This window comes from Saccostrea cucullata, unplaced genomic scaffold, assembly GCF_032062105.1.
Source record: "Saccostrea cucullata isolate Sc308-1 unplaced genomic scaffold, CSIRO_AGI_Scuc_v1 ctg94, whole genome shotgun sequence".
Classification (NCBI taxonomy): Eukaryota; Metazoa; Mollusca; class Bivalvia; order Ostreida; family Ostreidae; genus Saccostrea; species Saccostrea cuccullata.
This window is the reverse complement of record NW_026928365.1, coordinates 216,111-222,510: the sequence shown is the minus strand read 5'-3', so window position 1 is coordinate 222,510 and position 6,400 is coordinate 216,111.

Sequence of the window (6,400 nt, the reverse complement as noted above, 5' to 3'; positions counted from 1 at the left end):
ATAACAATCAATACACGTATTAAAGATTTTATTCAACAGATAGCATTCCAGATGCTGGTATTGATATCAGAGGGAAAAATCTACAGATTAAGTAAGAAAAAAATTATATAAATAGATGTTAAAATTATTTTAAGTCAAAAAAAGCAGGAATTGGTTGTTTCTGTTTTGCATTATGGCGTTTCCTAAATAATAAAGAGCACATTGTTGTTAAATCCATAAATAAATAAAAACAAATTTTGATAAATGATATAGAAAAAAAAAGAAGGTAATTAGGATGAATGAAAACATTTTTGATAATTGAAATTAGCTGTCATTCTTACTACAAATGAGTGGTGTGAATGAGAATGGGTGGGCCCCTGTAAAGTTTTTTTTTTTATAACATTAAACAAACTTTCTTTATGACGTGGACAAAGAGGATTTTGATTAAAGAGGAGATGAAGAAAAAAAGCATTAAATTATCATTATTTCCTTTTTTTATCTTTCAAGCCTGCATGACTTGAAAATTATCAAAATAATAATAAAAAAAAACATTAAACTAATTTAGTTTTCAATTTTTTTTCCAGTAAAATTTTAATGTCGGTCAAACGGACTTTTTTTTTTTACTTTCTCTAGTTTTCTTTTCAAACAAATTCTTTTTTTAAATCTTAATTTTAGCTTTTTGACTCTAAATTTTAATGTTTGATAAACTTGCTTTTTAGTGTTTTACTAATTTTATTTAATCAATGATGTAAAGAAAAGAAATTATTGAAATGAATTGTTCGTTCATTTAATTTTTTTCTTCAAAATTATAAATTTTTCAGACTCTGTCGAATAGTAAATGAATTTTATGATTGTTTATTTAAAAAAAAAAATAATGATAGGACAATACTGAAAAATAATTTTTCTCTTAAATTAAAATTGCTAAATCAAACTGAAGTTGAACTTTCTTCAATTTAATACCGAGATAACATCACAAATTTTACACGAATCGTAAATAAATAAAAATGAAGTGTTTTAAATCAATTTGTTTAATTTTAAAACAATCCAAATAATCAAAGACATAAGTTGTACACTTTTAAATTTGAATATTTCAAATAAATGCCATTTGTTTGAATCTTTCCTAGTTGTTACACACATTTATTTTTGCAGAGACCGTAAATTTAAATATTGAAGTTATGTTTACATCAGTAAAATGAAAAAGATTAACCACGAAGAATATTTTTTTCAATATTTCTTATAAACGTTCTTTAAAGTATAAACATTAATTCATAAGTCTAAAAGGGATAAATCTTAATAAAACTTGGAAAATAGTTTTTTAAATATCATATATGTATAAAATTGATAATTTCATTTTATATGAGGAATTTGCTGTTTGCTTTAATAACAACTAAAACGAATATAAACCATGCATATAAATTTGAATAGAGCAAGAAATATGTTTTTATAGAAGGTTAGTAAACAGAAATTAGTAAGTTAATATATTTTATTAGTATCTGCATTCTAAAATACAACTTTCCCAATTTTAACAAACAGTTTTAACACATTCTCAGTTTCTTAACACATATTGTTCATTAAAAATACATCGTTTACATTATTTTCAATCTTAGATGAAATTATCCGGGTCTAAAAAGCTGTTAGAAATGAAATATGCCATGATCAACAGAAATATAATTTAAAAACATGCACAAGATTCTCCACTTACCAGCTTCCAGCGCTGTTTACATAACATTAACAGAAGAGGGCGGGGTAACACCAGCGTCGTTACCGAACTCATGAATATTCAAATAGGATAAGGAAGATAACTCGTGTTAATGACTATCTATATATATCTTTACATTTTTTTTTTTAAAAGTAGTATCTAATCATAACATTATGATTCTTCTTTAAAAATATAACGGCAATAAATGTCAGAAAAATAATTATTTTTGTTCTATCTTTCACAGCCACCTGCCAGATTTAGAATCAGTAACAAAGTTAACACAATAGAGGTTGTTAAACCGTAACTAAAGTCGGATCTGCTTAATTCGTGGAACTAATTAGGAGGGTCAGTATGTTTCTGATAAAATTGATGTGTTAATTTTATTACTCGGGTTCTTTTTATGCAAAAGAAGTTTTATCCTTTAATATTCCTTTTTCTTTTGTACGGGAATAAATGCAAAAACAGTTTTTTTTAATAATTTTTTTTTAAACTGCTAAAAGATAATGATTTTCTATATAAACCTATGGTTCAACGGTTTTATATTAGTTTTTAAAAAGTCATTGTTTGAGGAAACGAAGAAAAGTTTTTTAACATGCATTATTACCTTTGCAGTAAGCACTTATATGTTTATAAACCTTAATCAGGCCGTGTGGGCGGGCAGCAAATAAAATTAAAATGTATATATATGATACTACATCACTGTGTAACCTTGATATTCAAAATTATCCAGACCACAAAGAAACCACGCGTTTCCTCATGTCAATGGCCTGAAAATGTCTATTAACATGCATACATGTATATTCAAATATAGTTTTAAAGAATGCGCTATTCTTAAGAAACAAAGGAGAAAAAACAAGATACAGTGTGTGTAACTTGTTGTTATCTTAAGCTTACTATATGTCACTGTCTTCATTAATTATATTTTAAACAAAATGCTATTTATGTTTAGCAAACACGTTTCTCCTTCAGTGAAGCACGCATTCAATTTAATGCACTGTAGAACAGATTATAATAATGTTAAGTAATATAACTATTAATTAAAAATGAATTATAATTTGTCTTCTAAATCCAGTTCCAGAATTGTCAAAAGGGTTAAATAATCTAACAAATGAAGTACACAAATAAAAAAGTAAATGTACTTCGGTAAAGATGCGTATAAGAGGACAATATTTACCCGTAAATGTACTTAACTTGTCATTTGCAAAATTATCATGTTAAAAAAATTGTGATTGTACAGTTAATATTGAAAAAATTCCCGAGTTTGAGATTGACATCTCTGTAGTGTTAAAGATCAGTTCTTCAACCAATTTGTCGAAATTCCCATGGGTACCAATTACGCCCGTTATATCAACATACCCGATTTTTGGATTTTTGTACTCATTTTTTAAAGCAGAGTTTAAATTAGCATTGCGCATTAGAAGAAGAAAAGATGTGGCATTCAGCTCATATTTGAATATATCAAAGACGTATTATCAGATCAGTGTGTTGGAAGGCTTGGTATCCAACGACTATATAAATGTTTTCAACCAGGAACTTTGAACAGCGTCCTTTCAATACGAGATTTGGATACTTTTGTGTATAATCAAAGTGATTTTTAACAAACTAGGCCTATTTTGTTGATGACCAATTGAAAGAAAGGAAAATATCCGACTTCCATTTCATTAGAGAAGCAGTTGTCTATGTTATCAAACGGCTAGCTTATCATTATTCCTGAGGACTGGTTGTATACATAAAGAGTGAAAAAAGTAGGTTTTGATGTTACTAATATTTGAGAAAGTATATGCTCCAACTGATTGAAGCTATAGAGCACGTTTAGGTACCATGGGTATTTTAAAAAGAGACAAGCTATCGACAAATAAATCGATGATACCGTTTTTATTGATTGATTGTTGTTTAACGTTCCTCTCGAAAATTTTTTCACTCATATGGAGAAACCATCTTTTGCCGATGGGACAATTGAGCAGTGAGAAATCTTTTTTGAGCCAGCACTTTATGCGACACGGGGCCTCGGTTTATACGGTCTCATCCAAAAGACGGATCTCCACGTCCCAAAGTGGGATTCTAATCATAAGGATCAACTCCTTACTCCGCGATTCTAGAGCAGACGCTCTAATTAACCACTGCATCACGCAGGTTAACATTGGATTGTATTTTAAAGTACTACATACTTTGAATGGTGATTTCTCCATATTCCTGATTGATACAGTAAACTTACCTTGAGTCTGATCAGAAGACCGGGATGCTAACACTTTCTAACTCATCTAAGCATCCGAACCCACTTCTGGTTTTTGAAGTAGACCTTAATTGATAATGTCCTGTTCATTTTCCTTACTTTATGGGATTGTCCACTGTAGGTCATCTTCACCTTTTGCATTTCTTTAAAGAATTAAGTATATCTTGTTGACCGTCAACTAGCAGTCAACAAGTCGTCAATTCCATACTCGAAAAAATGGACAACTAGAAGTTAAATGCTTTTCTGAAAAGTTGTTAACTGTTTCGAATAAAATGTTCAGTTGACCGTCGTTTGACTACTTTTGACCATACCTCGAATACCTTTTACCCGAAAATCTGCGCCAGAAAATAGTTGACCATTCTTAAACACTCAGACCTCTTGAAATCTTGTAGAGTTGACTATAGTTGACTATTAGGTTTGAGAAAAGTTCTAAGACTCTATTATTGTTGCTTATTATTATTATTGGGCAACATGAAAACCATCTATCCTTCTATATTCAATAATCAAAAAGTGAAAAAAAGAATTAGATAGATTACATGATCTGTACGTACTGATCCCTGCTGACAAATCAGGTAAACCATTGTCTTTGTTTGTAAGGCTCATTATATAAATTGTATTTTAGAAGAACTTCGTTTTTATTCTACAAGTGGCAATCCTACTTATACTCACAGGAAGAAATTCTTCAAAATCATATGTCAGGTCTGAATATTTATAATATCCCAAAGAACCAAAATGAAATTGAACTACAATATATATATATTGAATTCCGAAACTTCATAAAAATCCTTACAAACAAAGATACATAGCGGGTTCCAGTAAATGTTCAACCAAGCCTCTTTCTTTACTCCTCACGATTATATTAACATTAGTGAAGGAGAAACTTCAAGAGTACTGTGCAATAATATATTCAAAAGTGGCGTAAATAAGATGTGGATACTTTAAAATTGCAAGGAACTTTTGGACAATTTGAAATCACAAGATTTTTATCAAAATCAACAGCTTACAACTTTTCAACTTTATACACAACCATTCCCCCGATAAATTAAAGTCAAAGCTCTTCGATATCATTGACAGCTGCTTTTTCAATAAAAATGGACCTCGAAAATTAACTTACCTTGTCATTGGTCATTTGCAAAATTATTTTGTTAAAAAGCATTCTGATTGTACACACAAGTACTCTGAAGTCAGACATCAAATAGGTGCTCGAGTGTCTGATTGACAATATCTATTTTGCTTTTGGAGACCAGGTCATTCAACAATCTGTTGGAATTCCCATGGTTACCAATTGCGCCCCGTTATTAGCAGACCTATTTTTGTATTCATATGAAGCAGAATTTGTGCAAAATCTTATGCGTGAAAAGAAGAAAACACTGGCTGTGGCCTTCAACCCGACATTTAGATATATCGACTACGTACTGTTAATTAACAGTGGTAATTCTTATGTCGATACGATAAATCCTGGTGAGCTTGAAATAAAAGATATCACAGAGTCTGAACATCTGTTTCATATTCAGATATTTTACTTGTGTGGTCTGCTCCTATTTTGTATTGTTTTATGTACCTTTGATCTTGAATTCTGTTCGGTATCTCCATATGTTTCACTGAAAAAGACGTTAATGGTAATCTAACAACCAAGCTCTTTGATATATATGATGACTTTAACTTTTCTATCGTCGACTTCCCTTACTTATGTAGCAATATACCTTCATCACCTGAATATGGAGTTTACATATCTCAGTTGATTAGATACGCAAGAGCATGCTCTACGTATGAAAAATTTCTTCGACGAGGTAATTTATGGACGAACAAGTTGATGAAACAAGAATTTTAGCAGGCTCGTTTAAAGTCATCATTTCGCAAGTTCTATGGTCGATACAATGACCTTGTCAGCAAATACACTTTCTCATTGAGTCAAATGCTGACTGACGTTTTTCATACTAATTGTTAGTCTATTATTTAAACACTGAATTTACGACGGATTTTTCCGGATTATTTCCCGATCATGACAAGGAGCACACGGCGGGTGTGACCGATGCTCACTCCTCCATGGCACTTAATCCCACCTCTGATGTTTTTGAGGTACGTGTTTGCTCTGCTCCTATTTTGTATTGTTTTATGGACTTTGATCTGGAATACTGTTCGTTATCTCCATATGTTTCATTCACGCTTGAATATAATGTTTTTAATAAGCAAATTTTTAAAAAGCGTCTTACCTATTGTTCTTTTCCCATTCCCTACTGCGACTCGGGACCTCGGTTTATGCGGTCTCATCCGAAGGACTGGTCTCCAAGTCCCACGGTGGGATTCGAACTCCTTACTTCGCGACTCTAGAGAAGACACTCTAACCACTACGCCACACAGGCGACTGGTTGGCTGGAATTATCATCGGAATAAGAACTTTGTATGTTTGTTAGATTTGTAGGATTTCCAAACGTAGATTTTTAGTGTAAAATACATTTAATATAATGAGCCTTACAAACAAAATTGTT